The 22,985-nt window shown below is 33.6% G+C and overlaps 1 protein-coding gene across 1 annotated transcript in view; it reads left to right on the top strand.

Moving 5' to 3' along the window:
* Positions 1-4,531: 4,531 nt before the first annotated feature.
* The window catches only part of LOC134531766 (SET and MYND domain-containing protein 4-like), a 334,526-nt gene continuing 316,072 nt past the window's right edge, over positions 4,532-22,985 (top strand). Inside the window, exon 1 of the mRNA XM_063367658.1 lies at positions 4,532-4,546. The gene's annotated coding sequence lies outside the window, so the exon portion shown is untranslated. The remainder of the gene's footprint in view (positions 4,547-22,985) is intronic.

The following is a 22,985-nucleotide window of genomic DNA, read 5'->3' as shown; positions in this document are numbered from 1 at the left end:
CTCCAAGAACATCTGCATAGAGAGTCACTTAAAATTTGTATTGTATATATAATATATATATAGTTTTTTTTATTAAAGTCTACTTCTCAGACTACATTGTTATTTGTTATTGAAAATACCCCTTTTCATCTTTGCCTCTATTGTTAAGTATTCATATGGAAAGAACCTGGTTTGACCTGGTGTGGCTTTCTAATTATGGTTATACATGGTTCTTAACTTACTTCAGGTGCATTCTTGGCTGGTTTCATAACATAGATCATAGAAATTACAATCCAAAACCCTATTGTCTGTTTGAATAAGTTTCTCTATCTCTAATTACTTCATTGTTGACGAGTTACGCCAAACTAGCTACCTTCTATTTTGTACAAAGTATAACTCGCCATGCATATTATTTTAAAATTTTGTACTGCATATTACAAAATTATTTATATTATTTGTTTACAATAAATTTGTGATCTCCTTTGAATATAGTTTGTGTGGAAGTACTGTTGTGTTAATATTATTTTGTGTATTTACTTAGAAAATTTGGATTTTAGAGACCCTATATACTATTGCCATATTGTATTTGTTGTTTTATCCTTAGGCTATTACGTCAATTTGGTAGTATTAAAACACAAATATAAAACCTAGCTTAATCCACGAACTTTAGGTAGATCAACATGCCATCTATAGAAAAAATTAAGGAAACCAGATTTTTTTATGGACTGCCACTATTGTATCTTCAGCAAGTCACTGGCCACTCAATGTTAGGGAAGCTGGATCAATTTGAGCTCTTGTCTGATACAATAAGTCTTTCAATTAGGGAAAGTGACATTGCAATGCTAAAGAGTATTTCTCATTGCACATTTGTTTCATTCCCATTTATATTCCACTACTACACCACCATCTCACTTCATTTAGGTTGGTCAGACAAGTTTTTCGTTTAGTGAGGACAGACGATTCCAGTCCAGTCTCATTTATGTTGAGCTTGTGTGAAATGGAAAAAAAAATATGTCGATTATAAAGCTATATGATGAATTTGTATTAAGACTGCATTGTTTCATATTTAGAACCTCTGTAAATTAGTATATGTGTGTTTAAGAAGAAAAAGACATTAATTATAACATAAAATTGTTACATGTCTTTTGAGGGTTTTCAAGCACACATTTTTGTCTTGCAAATGTCCAAATCACAAGCACCAGCCATATATACTTACTATAGCATTAAATAAGGAGAAAAGTACATCACAACACGAGCACAGGTCAAGTCTCATGGCTGTTCATTATGTTAATACCGGTTTCCTGTGCAACATACAAGTAGGAATTTTCTATTATAATATGTTAGTGTATTGTATATAGGTATATTAGTTTTTTTATTTCTATAACATTTGTTTGAGGTTGATGCAGTTTTTTTTCTTGTGTGTATCAAGTATTTTAAGTTAATGTAATACCACATGATTATCTAGACCACTGATACCGTACACAATAACAGTGTCGTGATTTTTGAGAATGTCAACATCTGGAATGCAATAGAAAACCATACCCAAATTCTCAAGACATTGTTCAAATACAGATAAAGACATCGATGGACAAGTGCTCATTTATGATACTCAAAAACAAACTTGAAGTGGCCATAACACATTGGGTTGTGAAAATTATATTTTAAAATGCTCAGTAATCATGTCTCCTATGCAAGTGGGGTTTGGTTGTTATGGATTAAGTAAATATTAGCATACTTTCTGTGCTGAGCATAAGGAGATCACATCAAGATAGCTTGGGGAGCCTCAATTTAATTTATTCATTACAAGATGACATTGTCATTGTATTTAATAATGGAACCTTTGTGCATTAGCTTGTCCCTTTTTCCCCATGTACTGATGTAGATGCATGCCTGCCTGCCACTATATCACATTCAAATTCCCCATTAAAATAAAATGCAATGGACAGGAACCATGGACACCAGTGCTGGGCTTCCTATGACATTCATGTAAGTTTCATTCACTTTGCAAGCATACTGAAGACTTATTAAAATTTTACTTTCATGACCATAATTTGTTTTTAGAATAATAAAATAGTTTGTAAAATTAATGTTAGGCAAGTCTGGTACGCTGACCTGGGAACACATCTGATGTCTAATTAGATTAATTAAATTATTTCTTTAACTTGGTTCATATATATATATATTTAGCTCAGTAGGGAGAAGAATATGGTTTCATTAATTTACATGAAATGTTGGATTTTGTCGGCAGGCCTTTTTAATCTTACATCAGTAATTATAAGTAGATTTTTAATTGGTTTTTCAGCAATTGTACAAGCCAAATTATTAAGTAATATAATCAATTATCATTACATTAAAAATGACAAAAATTTACATTCTATGCCCTACCAGAGCACATCTTTAAAATAATTTCAAACAAAATAATATTACAATATTTATTGTTTTATATAATCAAAAAATGACACATTACTAAGGACAAGCAAAACTTGACGAAAACAAGAAGATACGAACAAGATCATATCAATCCACCGATTAACACTTTCTAAGGGAGTGGTCAAGGGGCATTATGCAAAAAGTGATCAAGAGGAAGTGTACGACGGCATGCTGTGATGAATTGGAACACAGTCACTGCACTTCACTGCAACTAGCTGACCAATGCAGCTGTATGTAGCTGCAATGTATCTGTTAAAGTGCAATACTCTTTTAAATTATAAATATACCCTCAGTCATCCTAATTTCCAGAGGTAGTTTAGGTCACATGATACATTTTATACGTATTTCAGAACATTATGGAAATATTTCGGTTAAATGTTTCAGAAATATTGACGGGACATTAGTGGACACATTTCAGAAACATTACCATTTGATGTTGCAGGGAGGTTTCATTGAAATATTTCACAGGGCGGACATTTTGACGTTTCTGAAATACATCCGAGATGTTTCAGGTAGGTTGCGAAATGTTTCAAACATGTTACAATGTTTCAAAAGTTATATTTCTGAAACATATCTGTAACATTTGTGCTGTATGGGTAGTGACTCCTATTCTTCTCCCTCACCACCATTCATATCTGATGTGAAAAGAAAGCTTCATTTTCTTTGGTTATATGTTGTAATCTCCCCCTCCTGACACCTGTGCATTAATAGATTGCCGCATCTACCGGGGACTATGTCACCAAATACCTACCTCTTGAAGACGGTGGTCTCCTGAGGGGGTTGTAGGAAACCACCAGCACTCCTCAATCCTCCCCCTCAGTGGCATAAACTGTTCATTGCTATTTGTGTACATACCTGGCAATCACTCTTATTGTAAAACTAAGTATATCAATAAATGTTGATTATTTTTATACTTACAAGTGATATGTAAAAGAACAGACTTCAAGGCAGTGTATATTTAATAAAGACTATTGTAGTCTGTTGATAGTATGTGATGCGTGCAACAAAAAAAAGTTAGTATATGCCGAATTTGTACTCCAGTATTTACTTTTTTATTTCTTAAAAAAATCCTTTGTCTTCAGGTTACAATAGAAAAAAATCGATATTAAGGTTAGGGAACACCAAGATCTGCAGTCTTCGGCATTTAAGTCGGCCAAAATGGCCACCAGCGCATTTTTAATTAGTCTTGTCTTCGACAATTATTTTTTTCAGCTTTCTCTGTCTACCAAGATGAGCGCCTGCACCCCTCCTCATTCTTCATCCACATCTGCTATATAGGCACCGTGCACGGGTCTGGAAATCGTACTGGTGGCGCTGCGTAGTGTTTCTTTTCGAAACAACTTGAGGGAATGCCGCGCGCGACCTGTCTGCATCTCTCCGAGACACGCAGCGCGCTGACAACCAGTTTGTAATCATGTGTGATATAGAAACTACATGTGGTTTCCTACCGATTAAAAATAGTAACCTCGGTGAGAATAAATTATCGAAAGGGAAAAATATTTGTATCAGTGGCCATGTGAATAATGTAAAGGAAATAAAGAGAGGTGACGTTTCTCTATTAAAAGTAGAAGTGATTCGGCAAACGTCTGTTAAGGCCCGTCTACAATAGCAATGTCCTAAACTGTGTCCGAAGGACAATCGTCGCTGATTGGTCCACGTGACCGTCTGACGTCATGCGTCAAGTGGGTGAAGGTCCGAACCTACCTGGTGCGAAGACATTCGTCAATTTGAACTTTTTGTCCCAACCTGTGTACTTTGGACACAGAAAAAGAACAGAACACTCACGATATTTTAATTTCCGGTTCCCGTTTGAAAACGTGGTGTTTGTTTTTGTTATTGAAGGAAATGGAAGGTGTTGTTAGTCACTTATAACTTACATAACTTTCATAAGTTCAATCTCAAATTACAAAGCATCAAAACAATAAACAAAAGCATTTGGTTTGGCACATTTACTGCGCTCTGGTAACAACTTTAGAAATCAATACATTCGGACATCGGACATCGCAATTGTGGACAGGGCAGTTTTCGGTGAGACAATGTGACGTCACTCACATTCGGATAAGGACACGGACCACGCACAGGTTCGGACTATTGTAGACGGGCTCTTAATCTTCCACCGTACCTTGTCACTCTTGAAGTAAGTATTTTATTTCCTTACGTTTATACTTCAGTGCCTATTGTTTAATGTTAATGTTTATTTAACCGTTTATTTGTTTTCGTATGTTGACGGTGGAAGAAATATTATAAACAGAAACTGCCCATGCCCGGCAGGACTTGGATGCGACTGTAAACACATTGCTGCAGTTATTTACTATGTTAATAATGAACAAATTACTTCGAAGACTGACATTCCACAAACATGGGGAAAACCATGTTCCACTAGGGCTGCGAAAGAAACCTTGGTCATATTCCATATGTATATGACCAACACCAACAAAATACATACTGTAGGAATCCATGATGGTTTTACACTAAAATCCTCTGTTTAAAAACATCAACCCAAGATTATTGAGACACATTTTTAAATTTAAAAAGACAGAAATCTATAAAAATAACTTAAATTTGAGGGGAAAAAACAATATCCAAAATATTATTTAACCAGAAAATATTTTTTGTTTAAATAAACGTAATTTAAAAAATTTCTAACTAAAAATTAACCTCACCAACCAATAAGTATGTATTAATTCAGAGGGCTCAAACCAAGGATTGTCCGAAATTAAAACATAATTCCAGCGTTAGCCCAAGGCTTTCTTAGCAATTTGTACCATCCAAAATTTTAAGCTGGGCCGTGAGATATTCTGTATATACTTTTACCAACAAAAAAGTGCGCGGAATGACTGAAGTAGTCTGCGCGAAATGTGCTTGAATTGAATAATTTTTTCCGTCATGCTCAATAGAAAAAATATTGTTTTACAATAAACATACAAATGTGAAGGTTCTACTCAGCAATAAACCAGAAAATATTTAAGGTTAAAAGGTAAGTATTTTAAAAAACACTAACTAAACTAGGACCACAGCTGCCAGATTTTTATTATAAATTTTAATTCATAGGGATCAAACTAAGGATTGTCCACACATAACGTTTTATTCCAGCGTTAGACCAAGGCTTTCTTTACAATTTGTACCATTCACATTTTAAATCTGGGCCGTGAGAAATTCTGTATATACTTTTACCAACAAAAAAGTGCGCCGAATGACTCAAGTTGCCTGCGCGAAATGTGCTTGAATTGAATAATTTTTTTCCTTCATGCTCAATCGAAAAAAAATTTTTTTATAATAAATATACAAAAGTGAAGGTTCTAACGAGCAATAAACCAGAAAATATTTAAGTTTGAAAAATAAGTACTTAAAAAAAAAACACTATTTAAACATGGAACACTGAAGCCAGATTGTTATTATAAATTTTAATTCATAGGGATCAAACTAAGGATTGTCCACACATAACTTTTTATTCCAGCGTTAGACCAAGGCTTTCTTTACAATTTGTACCATCCACAATTTTAAGCTGGGCCGTGAGAAATTCTGTATATACTTTTACCAACAAAAAAGTGCGCGGAATGACTGAAGTAGCCTGCAAAAAATGTGCTTGAATTGAATAAAATTTTTCTTTCATGCTCAATCGAAAAAAAAATTTTTTATAATAAATATACAAAAGTGAAGGTTCTACTGAGCAATAAACCAGAAAATATTTAAGTTTGAAAAATAAGTACTTAAAAAAAACACTATTTAAACATGGAACACTGAAGCCAGATTGTTATTATAAATTTTAATTCATAGGGATCAAACTAAGGATTGTCCACACATAACTTTTTATTCCAGCGTTAGACCAAGGCTTTCTTAACAATTTGTACCATTCACAATTTTAAGCTGGGCCGTGAGAAATTCTGTATATACTTTTACCAACAAAAAAGTGCGCGGAATGACTGAAGTAGCCTGCAAAAAATGTGCTTGAATTGAATAAAATTTTTCTTTCATGCTCAATCGAAAAAAAAAAAAAATATAATAAATATACAAAAGTGAAGGTTCTACTGAGCAATAAACCAGAAAATATTTAAGTTTGAAAAATAAGTACTTAAAAAAAACACTATTTAAACATGGAACACTGAAGCCAGATTGTTATTATAAATTTTAATTCATAGGGATCAAACTAAGGATTGTCCACACATAACTTTTTATTCCAGCGTTAGACCAAGACTTTCTTAACAATTTGTACCATTCACAATTTTAAGCTGGGCCGTGAGAAATTCTGTATATACTTTTACCAACAAAAAAGTGCGCGGAATGACTGAAGTAGCCTGCAAAAAATGTGCTTGAATTGAATAAAATTTTTCTTTCATGCTCAATCGAAAAAAAAAAAAATTTATAATAAATATACAAAAGTGAAGGTTCTACTGAGCAATAAACCAGAAAATATTTAAGTTTGAAAAATAAGTACTTAAAAAAAACACTATTTAAACATGGAACACTGAAGCCAGATTGTTATTATAAATTTTAATTCATAGGGATCAAACTAAGGATTGTCCACACATAACTTTTTATTCCAGCGTTAGACCAAGGCTTTCTTAACAATTTGTACCATTCACAATTTTAAGCTGGGCCGTGAGAAATTCTGTATATACTTTTACCACCACAAAAGTGCGCGGAATGACAAGTAGCTTGCGCGAAATGTGCTTGAATTGAATAATTTTTTTCTTCATTCTCAATAAAAAATTAAAAATTGTTTTACAATAAGCATACAAAAGTGAAAGTTCTACTCAGCAATAAACGAGAAAATATTTGGGTTTGAAAGATAAGTACTTAAAAATAAACAATTACCAAACATGAACCACTGCAGTCAGAAATTATTATTAATGTTAATTCATAGGGATGAATTTTAGGATTAGCGACAAATAACTTTTTATTCTTGCGTTAGTTTAAGGCTTTTATTATAATTGGTACCATCCACAATTTTATGCTAGGCCGTGAGATCTTCTTTTTATACTTTTACCAACAAAAAAATGCGCCGAACGACTCATGTAGACTGCGCAAATTTCTGCTTGAATATTATATATTTGTTTTAAATCATTCTCTTTTAATTTGAATATTTAACTTATAATTATATTTTATTGGGAAATTTTTATTCATCTATAAACCAGAAAATATATTTGTTTAAGAAACGTACTTAAAAAAAATATTTAGTAATTATAATCCTCTGCATTCGGAAATTATTATGCATTTATTAATTCATAGGATGGTCTGAATATTACACACAGATCAGATTTTAGCTGAATGCTTCCTTAACAAATTTCACTATCCAAATTTTTCAACAGCGTCGTTAGTTTTTCTGTATATGCTTTTACCAACACTAAAGTGTGGCAAATGACTGAAGTAATCTGCGCATAATATGCTTAAATTGAATTTTTAATCATTATCTAATGAATTAAAAACTTTTAAATATATACATACTAAACCGGAAAATATTTTTGTTTTAAAGAAACGTACTACTAAAATAACTAACTTAATATAAATCTCTTTAACCAGTAAGTATAATGCATTTATTAATTCATAGAGATCAAACCAAGGATTGTTTGTAGATAACACAAAGGCTTACATTATAAATTGCATATCTGTATTATTTAAATGGTTTATTTTAGAGTTTTTATTGTAATTTTACTATAAACTGAGTACGTTGAATGGCTGCAGTAGCATTCGTGAAAAATATTATGTATTCTCTTAATATTTTAAAATCACTGATATATTAAAAAAATATATATATTATAAAAATAATTGACTTTAACATTGACTTTATCATAGAACTTGTCATAAATGTATTTTGTTTGTAAAAAAAATTAATTCAACATTGCTAAATAAATTTCTGTACATGTATTCACTGAAAACGATCAAATAAATGATTTTCCGAACATAACACATACACACATTTATACCCATATGCTTTTCTAACAAAACTCTTAATCCTCCTTTTTTAACTTCGTCTTTACATTTACTTTATATGTTTGTACATACAACTGACAGCGACGATGACTGAAGTAGGCAGCACGAATTTTGTTCTAATTTCAATTATTTTTCAGTTTTTGAAGATAATTTAGCATTATAACTTTTATAAAATAACTTAAGTTAAAGCTTTTGTCAAATAATATATTTTCAATTATTTATTTATTTTTATTCTGTTTCAAAAACACTACCTGAATAAATACCTACAGCTGTTATTTAGTATATTTCGTCACAATATAAGCAACGACAGTTGTATGACACAAAGTGTAATATTGAAAATCATTATAGTGTTGGACTAATATGTAACTATTTTTAGGAAACAACCGAAGTCATTAATGCAAGTTAACGATTCTAAATAAATAATTACTTTAATAATAACTCTCTTTTCAAGTGAGCGGTTTTGAGAGAAAACTATTGTGCACAACCACTGAAAATAAACTGTAAAATAAACAGTGAATTTAACCAATTATTGTGCTATTAAATATTTTTTTTATAACTTACATCTTCCTACAGTCTTGTAATATGTGAACTACGGTCACATCATTACCCTGGACAGTTACTTGCCGTCGGAGTGATTCACTCAGTTTCTAGTGTGAGGCTAAGTTACATTGCACGAGCGTCGGTGGGTCTGGCTACGTGAGGCTTGGTTTCATGTGACACCTAACGGCCGTGATAAAGCGACCAAGAAGACTGAGCGAGTGTTGGAGATTGGAACCAGGTCTGCCAACTACCCACCTGCCTAGTGAGTTCCTACTCGCCTGAGGACCAAGGCGAGTACCACAACTTAAAGCGTCGTTTGCTGATCAGAAGTGGATACCCTACACCCGGAGTCCAGGGAGAAGTTTGGGATTGGTACCGGGTCACCAGCGAGTAGCAGAGCCGCGAGCGAGTCGCAGTCCAGGCCGCTGGTCGTGGCTGATCCTGGGGTTGCGCCCAGGACCCAGATGAGGAGCTCAGGCATTCCTGGACGAGATGAACAATCACCTGGAGATGCGGCCATATCGCTGAGCCGCGGACCGAGAGGCAGTAGTACCCATTGCCTGCCCGAGTACCTATATTGGCGTCGACTGACTGGTCTCTTCGTGAACTAGCGAAGTTAAAAAGGACTGAGGCTGCCTGTATTATTAGGACTGTTAGTGTTCAGAGGGCAGCCTGTCGTAATAATATATTAGTTATAAATGTAATTTTCATGTGGTTTTTTAATACCAGCTACACGTTAGGTTTAATTAATAGCTCACCGAGGATGATTGTTCCTTAAGACCTGTTGTGTTTATCTTATGGCCGAGGTATGAGAGAGATTTGTCGTGGACTGGGAGCAGTGTATGGTTTTTGCCTACTCGTGCCTGAACTGAGTTTATTTTGTTACCAGAGTAGTGGCCAACGAGTCGCCAGCAAAACGAGAGAAAGGGAACGCAGGCCATGTTGGATATTATGTTTAAATTATTTGTATTGTCATTATTGAAATAATAACTAGCTCGAGTCCATTCTGTTGTGAGTGGCCAAAGCGCTGCCACCTGCTGCACTGCGTGGGGCGCCGGACGCCTGTAGCGTTCAGTCTTATGAGCCGCCTGCGAGCTCGCGTAAGGCGTGGATGCGCTCATGATCGCAGGCCTGAGGCACCATCGCTCTTCTGCCTGGTCCCGCGGTTTTCCAGAAACCACAAGTTATAGACAGACAGTCCTGGAGGAAGTCGGTCGGGGTGTGTCTATTCACGCCGCGTAGCACGAATCTGCGCGGGATCTCGTCCCTCTGAAGGGGGCCCGAGTGTTGGGCGCCTTGACCGCGCGGTGACACTCGGCGATGGAGCCGTGACGGCCGCGGTTTTGGCACGTGTGCTCCTTTGAGCGCATGAAATACCCGCGGGTACTGGTGCCCCTCGTCACTAGGGAGGGAGGGGGGCTGTCGGTCGTAGAGATCTCCCGACCGTGGCAACCGGCTGTTCGCTCGTGCTCAGCCCTGAAGGGGCCTGGCAGTCCGTCATTGTAGTCGCGTCACTCATTGTTCGTGCGACGGTCGCCTATTCACTCAGGGCCCCCCACTGACCTCCCCCCCCCCCCCGGGGCTAGTTAACTGGGTTCAGACTAGGCTACAGGAAAGCTATATCCCAGGAAACAATATTTTGTGAAAATTTTGCCCAAAGATGAATTTTTTCACAGTGGTAGAGTCAACTATGCTAAATAATATACCGAATGTTTACCGCTGTAGCCATTGTGCGTATCACCGAAAACGTGCAGTTAGGTCCCATATGACAGCGACTCACAACAGTCCATTAAATTGCTTCTCATTTACGCAGTTTTTAACATAGCCTCTCCATAAATGCATCAAAATAATCTAGAAACACTATTTCACACATTTATATTAAAACATGTGCCAAATATTAGTATAAAAGGTGTGATAGAAATTGATGAAGTAATAAAAAAGTGTTTTTTTTTTATCTCAGCCAATGACATAAAAATATTAATCACATTAAAATTAATGGTCCGATGTAATAATTAGCCTGAAAAAAAGTTTTTGCATATTTTGTAAGCTGAAATGTGATATATTTGAAGAGGCTTGTGTAATTTATTAAATCGCTAGAGCGATCCGAGTGTAGCAGTGTTGTGTACGTATTGCGACAGTGCTACAGCTGCAAAGGCTGGGGTGACTTTCGCTCCCATGCAATCCAGGTTTTGTAACCTATTAAATATTCACCCCTAACTGAGATTTGGTACAGTTGTAATATCATCTTTTTCTAGTTACATGTGAAATTAACCTCCGCAAACCTTGTGCTTTACACCAAAAAAGTAAAGTGAACTTTGAATAATAGCTTCTTGAGTGCTCCACAATATTGCATTCCGTAAACGTTATTACTGTAGTAAACCAAACAAAATTATTCTAAATATATTATTCAACTTGATATAATTGAAAAATGTTTCATATTATGAAATATATATATAAATTTAATTATAAAATTAATGAAAATACAGATAACATAAACCTGAATGGACCGACTTAAAAGACGTTAGAAAAGATTGTTGCATGATTCTTAAGCATTAAAATGGTATATTGCTCTGACTCAATTGATATGACCGGTGAAAGGTTCCGAGCGGCGTAGTGTGTATTGTACTGCGGGAGCCTAAAGTTGCTCGGGTTGGGGCAAATTTTGGTCTTAGGGAACTAAGGTTTTTAATGTAAGAAAAAATATATAAACGCTGTATTTTTCAACAGTGGTAGAATCAACATTTTTTTAGTAACATATCAAAAGTTTTCTCCTGCAAACCTTGTGCAACACACATAAAACGTGCGGTTATGTCGTGCTTAGATGTTGCGAAGGCCCTGTGTCGCATTAAAAGTAATGCGGTTGGTAATGACAAACCTTTTGTTGTACCTGTGTTGGAGTACATTTTTAATGCAACACTTACTACAGGTCAATATCTAACTATATGGAAGTACTCGTTTATTAAACCAATTCCAAAAATTAAGTCTCCAGAATAATCCAAAGACTTCCACCCTATAAGCATCCTACCTGCTGTTTCCAAAGCTCTTGAACACCTGGTGCATCAGCAAACTGTACATACCTATGAAAAGGAAATCTTTTAGATACTTTCCAGTCAGGTTTCAGACCTGGTCACAGTACCACTACTGCCCTAATTAATGCTATGGATAATATACGTTGTTTTATTGATAAGCGGGTACTAACGATTTTAATGCTGCTTGACCTCAGTAAAGCTTTTGATTCGGTAGACCATGCCCTTTTACTAAGTAAAATTTCAGTTCTCTACAACTTCTCTCATAGAGTTTGGCTTGGTTCGAATTCTATCTTAGCGGTCGTTGCCGATGTGTCGCCCTTGATAGTGAATTTTCCTGTTGGCTCCTTGTAAAAGCGGGAGTTCCTCAGGGTTCGATTCTTGGTCCACTTTTATTTGCAATTTTTATTAATGACTTACTTAAATGCCTCAAAACTTGCCAATATCACATGTACACAGATGATGTTCAGATTTATCTTTATACCAAAGTTGTTGTTGTATATTTATTAAGCTTTAAAGTTAAATATTGTGAAGAGGCGTTCCAGTAACGAAGACTGTGCGAAGACAGTGACGGGACCCTAGTGCGCGGCTGAGTGGCGGACGAGTCTGCGAGTGGACAGGTGCGAGGTTAGGGGCGAATCGCTGTTGAGCCTTGCTCCTGTGAAGAGGCGAACTGCGGACTTGAAGAGCAATTAGTGACTTGTGGACAGATATCAAGTGTGGATATTTAATCAGTTCTGTAAATAGAGAAAACCATAAAATAATTATTTGGGCTATCCTTCACGAACCCTGTTTCCCCACGAACTCGTAACAATATTTATACTAGCTGTGCCTGCGACTCCGGAGTTCGGTTAGGGATAAATTATTATAAAATTGTTTTTTCAGCCCCTAATAAATAAGAAACAATAACCTTGATGCAATACACAACGAAACATAGATAAAGGTAAATAGGGATGAAACTACGTATCAAACGAACATCACACCTAAACTCAGCAATATCTTAAGCTTCCTTATCGAACGATGCTTTCCATATTTTCTTTCTGGTTCGTCAATATTTCTGTATATTCTTTAAGCAACACCGATAATAATCTAATTTCTGTTAAGGTCCATGCTAATTATGTTGTGTCATTTATGTTTATTACATTTGCTTTACTATCTAAATGTTTTAGTTGATTTATTTTTAATTTCATTTTACCGACCTTCTTCATTCTTAGTTCTGGCTTTTAATGTGATGTAGTGTGTTGTGTTCTATTACTGGGTTTGTTTTGAATGAATCAGTTTGTTGAGACAGTTTCTGATTATACCTTTATTATAAGTAAAGGCGAGGTGTTTGAATACCTGAAAGAAAAATAAATTTTTTGTATGCAAGTATAAGTTCAAACTACCTTCATTAATTATTTTATTTCTTTTAAAATCCCAGAAAATTTTTGTTTGGAAATTATTTTAATTAAATATGATGTTCCTTGTTGGCCTGTTTGACCCTATGTTTTGTAAATATGTTGAAAGTATAACTTGGAATTGGTGTTTGTTATATTAAATAATTCTAACCTTTTTTTGTGTCAGGTATGTGTCATTGTTTGTTATTTCTTTTCATATTTTGTATTTTAGTTCACTTCCATCGTATAATAGCAGAATTCTCAACTTGTAGTGATAACGGGAAGGTATAAATAAAATAAACAGTTAAATATTTGTTATTATAACGTTAATTTTAATACTTGAAAACACACTGGAACATTATTATGATTATATTTTTTGCTTATTTGTTTTACATTTGCACGGAAACAAACTGTTAGATAAAGTAAACAAGTTACATACATAACACATACTATTATATTTATATTGTATATCTTTTAGGTAGTTAATGTATTTCAGCAGCATGATTACAGATAATTAATATACAAATAATAGCCATACTTTTTAAAATAAGATTCATTTTTACCTTGAAATATTATAACTAAATTCTTGAAAATGAAACAACCAAAGAGCCATGCCTTCAGTGACACACAGTCTACACTGGTCGTGAAGTATTTCAAGATTGAATTCAATGCCTCGGAACATATTAGTGTTTTAGCATTCGCAGACTTGGAAGATGAATACGTTTGATCAAATATCTGAGACATGTGAATTTAAATGCGAACTATTACAATTACGCTGTCTTTAGTATTACAATGAACAGATTAGTTAGCTTAGACCACAAACCAAACTATTCATACAACTTAAAACTTTTTAAGTAACGTTTGTTTGAAATCATTTAGAAGAAATATTGAGCAAAACTAGTAACACTTTTTCTACGATAAAACGACTAACTTAACGTGTTCCTTAATCAAAACACCACATTTTTCTCAAAAATATTCCAATGTTTACAGCATAATTACGTTTTATATAAACTTAATAATTAATTCATAACACATAACATTCGCAATATTAAGCTTACAAGTTTATAAATTAATATTTAGATGAATTTTAAAAATACATTCAAAACTTATTTCACAGTATATGTTCATTAAGTATGTTAAACTCATCATGTTATTCACCCATGTCACTGCAGCTGAAAAGTACTTGCGAAACTTGATTGCTTCAAAATGTATTACTTTTAGTAGTGCAGAAAGATGAATACACGCACATATATATACATATAAAACTTCAATGTTTGATATAAGTAAAAAAAGGGGAGGGGGCGCTATAGGATTTAAGGATGTATTAAATCAGGTTGAGTGTTTTTGCTACACTTTAAATTTGTTTAATATAAACAACATAACATAAATTTTTCGTATTCTTTTAAATTTAAGAGGGACTAAGTGCTAAAGCTCAATTGTTCATTATTAATCCATCAATATAACATATGTGCCATGCCTGATGTTCGAAATGAAATACAATAGCAATTATGGTTTGGCAATAGTTCTTTAAAATATGGCTAGGCACTAGTCATGGCGCATATGATATTTTGATATAAATATCGTGAAGATCTGGGGTTTTCACTCAATTCCTTTTGAATTTAAACTCTTTAATTATTCACATTGTTTACAACATCCCAGCCAACGGTCAACAATCGTAATTTTGTTAGCATTCAATTCCGTTTAATCACCTCATAATATCTTATATCATCATCTTCATTCTCTATCATATTTAAATGCTTGCTCTTTATGATGTTTGGGTAAAAAAAAAAAGGCTTCCAATTTAATATTGTCATTGTAAATATTACAGGTTTAGAACATCTTTAATTTTTTTCACCGACTGTATGTCTAGTGCAACAGTGGAAGCATGCAATGTACGTTATGTGATGTAATGTAATGTAATTCATTATAATTGTATGGTCATTTGAAAACAATAGCCGCTCACACAAATTTCAGTGCTTATATCTGTGTATGTTAGGTACAGTGAATCACAGAAGACCGTAGAACACATTAAGCACGGCAATATTTCAAACTTGTGCTAGAACAATTTTGTATGGTACCTATGCAAGATGCTAATTTATATTAGTGTTGTTAATTTTAATATAAATAATATTTTTTCCTTCACATTAAAACAATTTTAAATATGGTTCGCTTGGTTTCATAATGAGCATGCAATTGTATATTAATTAGGTTCAAATAATTCAGACAAAAATAAGATGATAGTATTATGGAGATATTTTGAGTATGCAAAATGATGCTACTTACAGATACATTCTTAAACTTCCATAAATTATGATTTACATATGACAATCATAGATTTGGCAAGCATAACATACATATCTCACTTTATATTAACTTCAATTACATAAAATATGTGTTTATCCAAATGTCTATACGTATCAGCTGAGATTGACGTGTCTCCTGGTGGTTCTAAGCACCTCATCAGTAGCCGCCCTCAACAGCCCAAACCAAAGTGTGGCCCCGTGTTCATCTTGCAGTTGTTCCCTCTGTGGTTTTACTGTGGAAGTTCCATCCGGCCGCGAGCTTAGCAATAATCAAACTAGCCGTGTCAGATTTCACTTGAGAAAGTGTTTCGTAATACAATGAAAGTGCGTGGTAGTGTCATTGCTTCAGCCCTTTAAGGGCATCCTGAATATTTCACTGAGTAGCTTAATGCGTTATTGGGTCCAAATAATTTAAGTGCACAAATCATGCTAGTTCAGTTAGAACTATAAACTGTATCACGGAGATACGGGGGTGAAACAAAGACAAACGTGGTATAGTTATTAAAAATAAATTTTATTTATTTATTATTAATGACTAAAAAACATTTCTTTAAGACGTACGCTAAGGCGAAGATAATTTGAACACAAGAAAAATTTTAATATTAAATGTTTTATCACTAAGTTAAATAAATATATTTACCAAGTTCTTTTTGTATTATTTATCGCACTGTGGCGATATCAGCCCGCCCCCCCCCCCCCCCCCCTTTTCCGTTTCCGGGTTAAACACTGTCATTTATAGAAAGGATTGGTGTCAGTTTGTCTAAAAATGGTAAATATAAAAAAAATTCTTTAAACGGATAACCCAAAAAAATACCTTAAATTGTATTACATATGGTGGCAAAACTATTTTGAATACTTTAAAATAATATTCAAAAAATATATATAAATATATAGCGGCCATCAATGTAGTTCTAAAAAAAATAAATAAAAAAATTACTGTTATTTCGTACTTCATAAGTTCAGTTCATAATGCGGTTGATAAAATACATTAACATAATACAATCCTGTTAATATTACAATCTTCTTATATAAACTTTACCACTATGGTAAACGTGGTACAGTATATGCCTTAATTCAGTTCCATTTTAAGGAAATTAAGCGTAGGGTACAATTTAACATTGCTTATGATAATTATTACTCTGGTCAGCTGTCAGAAATAAAGTACCATAGGGGAGCAATTCAGGGCTACCACCGTCCTTGGAGTCTTAATATCACAAACTTTCCTCTACAAATTGATCAAGGTAAACTATTCTGTTTGCATGCGACACACCAATTATTTTTAATGAAAAAGTCACAGAACACAGAATATATTCAGGATACAACTTGATCAGAAAGGAATTTTTTTTTTCTTCAAAAAACCAAATTCTCTTCAACGCCTCAAAAACTTAAGATATTAAACTAAGAAAAACCGATGTATTTGGACATGTTGATGTTAACATTGAAAATTCTGGAAATTATTTCTCACAGTTCTCTATACCAAAATTCTTGGGAATGTTTATTGATCAACAATTAAAATTTTTATAACATGCTGCAAAAAATTAGTATCAGCCAATATGTATAATGTATGAATTAGTTGATTAAAAAACCACGAAAAGACTACATCATGGATCCTTCCACTTAATCTATACTAATATTATAAAGCTGAAGAGTTTGTTTGTTTGTTTGTTTGTTTGTTTGTTTGAACGCGCTAATCTAAGGAACCACTGGTCCGATTTGAAAAATTCTTTCAGTGTTGGATAGTACATTTATCGAGGAAGGCTATATGCTATATTATATTATCAATAACACTAGAGATCCTTACTAAAAGTCCAATTTAGAATCAAATGCGTTGGAGGGGGTTAGATACAACATGCAGTACACGTACGAAGTGTGTGTTGACAATGCCGTAGGCGCTAGAAGTTTATTTACTATTGCCTATTAACATTGTTGCCACGCACTAGATGCCTTATCATTCTTAATTTTCCCATACAAGAAAAAAAACCCCAGGTGATATTAACAACGAAGCAATCAGTACCCTCATAAGAGTTCAATCAGTATTTAAATACTTTAAATCACTTTTAATCGCAAACCTAAACTATTGTTTTTTTTTCCTCTCTCTGTGTTTAATTTGTTTTTTTATTGCCCTTTTTTTCAAGTATATATATTTTACAGACTTGAAACTTCACAGTAATGTTCCTTATGTTATGCAGGATGACATTTTCCGGAAATTAGATTCCATGGGTGGTTAAAACCAGGCAACAGTGGGTACTTTGCATGAGAACCGGATTTTGCATTTTTCATGCCTTCTGCGTCTCCATGGCAACGGGCATCGCGCGGCAGTGGCGTACCCACAAGGAGGGGCATGTATGAGCGGCGCAAGAGTGATCTGCCTGTAGACTGCCGTAGCGAAGTACGGGTACATCAGTTGTACGTTGCGTGCACGAGTCGGGAAACCATCGGTGCTATTCATTTTCTCTCCGGTACATTATACAGCATTGTAATAAATTTTCACTGAATTTTTTTATTTCCCATTACTGTAAATGGCAGATGTGGCTTAATTTTTTACCATTATTATAGCCGTGCGAAGCCGGGTCGGGCAGCTAGTAATGCCTTATAATATCGAAAATCAGGTGAATTATGATGAAAACAAATATTTTATTAAATAACAAAATTGTTGTCCATTATAACAAGTGTCGGGTAATATACCGCTACAGAAGCATTAATTTGCGGAATGTTATTTTATTGTGTTAGAAATAAAATTAAATCAAAAGGAAGAAACATTTCCATTATTACAATACATATACGTTGCCGCAAAAAACTCGCACAAGCACAACAAACCACAATTCCCTTTAAAATAGAGATACATTACATAAGCAAATATTATTTTGCTTTTAAAAAGGTATAATTTCAACTTATTCGTTCTACAATTTCATCGAGTTACTAGAACATACAACCGAGAGATGGGGAGAATACTGCTGAATATGGGTCATATGTAGGCTATGATACACGGTGACTGCTAGAAAATGTTTTGTGGGTTTTTCTCGTATAATTGACTGTTCCTGTCGATATCAACATCCTTAGCACTGCACAATTTGTATAGTGTAAACCGATATGGTTATTATCATACCTGGATTATTATATTGTAATTTTTTATTGTTGTGAGAAATTTATGTGAAACAGTGCAATAATATAGTTTGTGGACACTTGTGTGGGCTGATTAATTTAATAAGTAGCCGTCATTAATTAAGTTTAAACCATAGCTCTCTAATTGCGGCATCCATTCCCTGCGCATTCCAGTGGATGCCATCTGGTCGTGTCCCCATCACCCTGAAATTACAAGACATACTGTGTCCAAAATCATTTGTCACATGGTAAATTTTAATAATAATATTAATTACAATTTTTAATTTATTTGAAGGATATATTGTCAGCGTTACAAATATTGTCTAACACTTAAAATTTCATCTGAAATTGACTATATTTTTTAGTTTAATATGTAAAACCTTTTCAATGAATGTAAGCTTGCCAAATATGTCTTCATGCATAACGATAAATTAAATTGGCAAGAATATTCATTATCTATCTCTTGTCAAGAATATATCATGGCAATGATAATGCGATTTTCATAACGAAAGCTGGAATGTGCTGTGGAGAAGAAAGCTTTGTATGCATTAAAAGAGATAAACTCATGTCAAAGTTTTGTCATTTACATCAACACAAGTATGTCAAGAATGTTAGTTATTTTTGGAAAAAGAAACTACACATAACAAACATAAGCAAATGTCGAACTATATTACAAGACAGATTGTCGAAAATACATGCATATGATAATCATGTATTCATATTTTTAAATTGCAAGAACGTAATTTTTCCGATTATAAATAAAGTATTTTGTTTAGAAAGGTATTAATCATTACATTCGCATTTTAACAACGTTACTTTTAAAGGCTAGAGTGTTGTAGGTTTGATTGAGTAACATCAAAATATTGACTGAGATAACAGTGTAAAGTAGCAAGTACAGGAAGAACTAAACTTCATCTCATCTTGCAGAATCGTGCTCAGTTAAACAAAACGTACTGTTCATTATTAATTTATAATACCTCTTATCTGAATACTACTTACTTCTCATACAAATGGTGCTTTATTTCACCATTTTCCCAGGTGAAAACTCCTTCCATATCAATGACTTGGATGTTTCTGCCTTCTACAACAAAAAAAAGTTAAGTGAGAACTTATTATTATTAATCAATATGATGAAGCATGTTACAGCCCAGGGACAAAAAAAAATCACCAACAGTATTGGAAGCCTCAAAAGCCGACTTCTTAAGATAACCTTAACCTTTGGCAGTTAATAAAGTCTGTCACGAGGGACTGATTTACAGACTCAACCACTTTCCACATCTCTATACTCTCCGGTGTCCAGTGTTCTGGTCTGCCGGACGTTCTGTTGAAAGGCAACAAGCTGTCCTGGTCTAAAGTTTACAACCGTTCTTAATGTTTATTTCCATTATAGTTAGTAAAGTATAAAATATTTCACATCAGAGAAAGTATAATTTCTTGTGACGTTAGCATTTCATTGTTCTTGGGAATGTGATATAACACAACAATGCACGCACTGTGAAAAATTTTACAAAAACTATCTATATTTTTTCCCCCGAACTCAATATAATTTCTCCAAACCATTGCAATGTATCTACGTGCATTGTGTTACATCACATTTGCAAGAACAATGAAATACTTACGTAACAAGAAATTATACTTTCTCTGATGTTAAATGTTTCATACTTTACTAACTGTAATGAAAATATCCATTAAAAACGGATGTAAACTTTAGATTGAATACAACTTTTTTTACACATGTCTGTGCAGTTTTATCTTCACTGAGTATTTTTTAATTGAACACAACCTCTCCTACGTTCTACATGGCCCTAAACCAAGTAATCAATATTTCCCTCATATCCTGAAAGTTTTTCAAAAATGAAATACAACAATTCAATTGTCCCAACATGAGAATTATGGTATCTAATAAAGGTTACCTGCTTTGCAGCGAAGATAATTGTTAAACAATTTCCGAACGTGGTCCTGCGAGCTTCCCGGGTGTAGGCGGGGTATAGGGGGCAACAAAACCAAAACCACCCTACACTTCCTTCGCCTCAGTTCTGTTATGATATTACTGATATCTCGCTTCATGTACTGCAGTCTCGTGCCCTTCTAGAGCAACATACCGTACCACAAATTACGTTCATGCGTTTTGATATAAAATATGATAATACAGTATATATTTACACATTCACAGGACACATGGCTGAACTGCATTTCATACAAGTTAATGCGCATAAGCAAGTTTGGTATATTTTATTTTAATGTTTTCATCAATGCCATGTTTGGCGTATTTCTTACAGTCATCTATTACTTAAACTCAATGTCTTAGATATGTTAACAGTTTGTATAAAGTAGTTTGCAATTGCAGATTTGCAATTTTTTAATTTGGATTTTGTAACTTTTACCAAATAATTTTTCCAAATGATTTTCATGAACCTCGGTAGTTTCAGTAGGCTAATTTAACAATAATTCAGTAAGTTATGGTTGAAAATCACGTTCTTACAGACAACCCATGAAATAGTTTCACTTATGTCAGTGATGGCTCTGTGAAAGTGAATAAATGTATCTTAAATGTTCCACACCAATAAATATGGAAATTATATATTTTTAATGAAAACAAAAAAAAACTTTAAACCAAAGATGAATTAAATTTATTCAATCATATTAAATTTTTGAAGATTATGTTCTGCAATTGAATGCCAAGTTACTATATTTGCCGACTTTTAAAATTTACCTTATCTTGTCCCTTTAAAAAAATTATAACAGGGATCTACTGTATTCAGTGTACCACCATTGGTTTAAAGTAGCATTTAAAGATATACCTTTAACAATATAAAACAAATGAACGCGTGTTACACCTTTGACAAACTATTTTAATACTTTACACAATTTGTTTTATTACGCTTCACTGAACTAATAATAAGAATGCAGTTCTTATCATCCTAAACGTCCATAATTTGCCAGACCAGTAAGAAGAATCTACATATTTTTTTTTATAAATTACCTGACAAAAGTTTTAACAAGTTTCTCAAAATATTTCTTTCCGAATATTTAGCTATACAATTGAAACTACCAATATCAATATTTCAATAGTATTAAAAAAAACATGAAATTATATTTTCCTTTTAAAAGTATGCATGTTTAATTCTACTTTTGAGAAGTTATGTTATACGAAGCAGTGGCAAATGTATCCAAATACATTTCTCAAGAATTGTCCAGAAATATGACGAAATAAATTAAGCATAAATTTCTGTATGGTTAAAGTTAGTGTGGCCTGTAAAACTTTTTTTTTTTTTTCGTAATATTAACACGTGTAAGTATGTACAGCCATCATTTCAAGGGGCTGTTTAATAATATTAAATGTTGTAATCATCCTCTGTTGATCAAGTGCATAGTCACACTGTGACATGACTATATCCACTATCAGCACAGCACTGACAAGAGGAACTGAGTAAGGACTTTTACAGGTCAGTGTGGCCGATGATTTGACCACTCTGCATCCCATAATGCAGTTCATGATAAATTTGATAACTATTAAAAAGTACGTATTACAACATTAATTTGCATTTTGACATACTTCCATATGTAAATAAATTACATTCCACGTATTGATAAATTTATTTACCAATATATCATTTGTGCCGAGCATGAGCATCACTGGCACTGCTCGGAACATTGAGTGATTTTTTTTAATTCTCTTTAAAGAGTCCTTCACTGTGGCTCCACCGGTGCAGAATCCGTATATATGTTTTCCTTTCCCTGTAACAGTTATAAACATGATGTAGGTGATTCACAATACATACAATAGATACATTACACTTGAGTTAGTGCTGTCCATTGCTTCAAGCAGTCATTGCACATAGAAATGTCTTATGAACGTTTGTTTAGGCAAATGTAGTTGTGGAGCAGGCTACTATAAATCGTGTACTATTATACTACAATGAAATAACAAATAAATATCATTTTTAGACATAGCAATTTTTCTGAAATTTACAGTGAAAATAAGATACACCCATATGATTCAGCTCGGTGTAAGCTCGTGAAATTTAAAGTAATACAATGTACAATTTTAAGTTTGAATTTATTGACTGTTACCCCACATAGCACACAATTTTGTGGGTTTGAGATGGCTTACATGTAAGAAGCAAACAAAGTGAAACTTTTAATTTCTTATAACGCTCAACCCCTCAAAAATATTCATATACTTTAAATTATGCTTAGAAATAAAGGTGTATAATTTTAATAAATTAAAATATAAAAATTGTTAAATAACGCAAATGTTTTACTAAAAAATTGTTTACCTTCATAAATTTTAAAAT

The sequence above is a fragment of the Bacillus rossius genome, chromosome 5 (assembly GCF_032445375.1).
Source record: "Bacillus rossius redtenbacheri isolate Brsri chromosome 5, Brsri_v3, whole genome shotgun sequence".
In the NCBI taxonomy this organism is placed as follows: domain Eukaryota; kingdom Metazoa; phylum Arthropoda; class Insecta; order Phasmatodea; family Bacillidae; genus Bacillus; species Bacillus rossius.
This window is presented reverse-complemented; position numbering and strand designations above follow the sequence as displayed.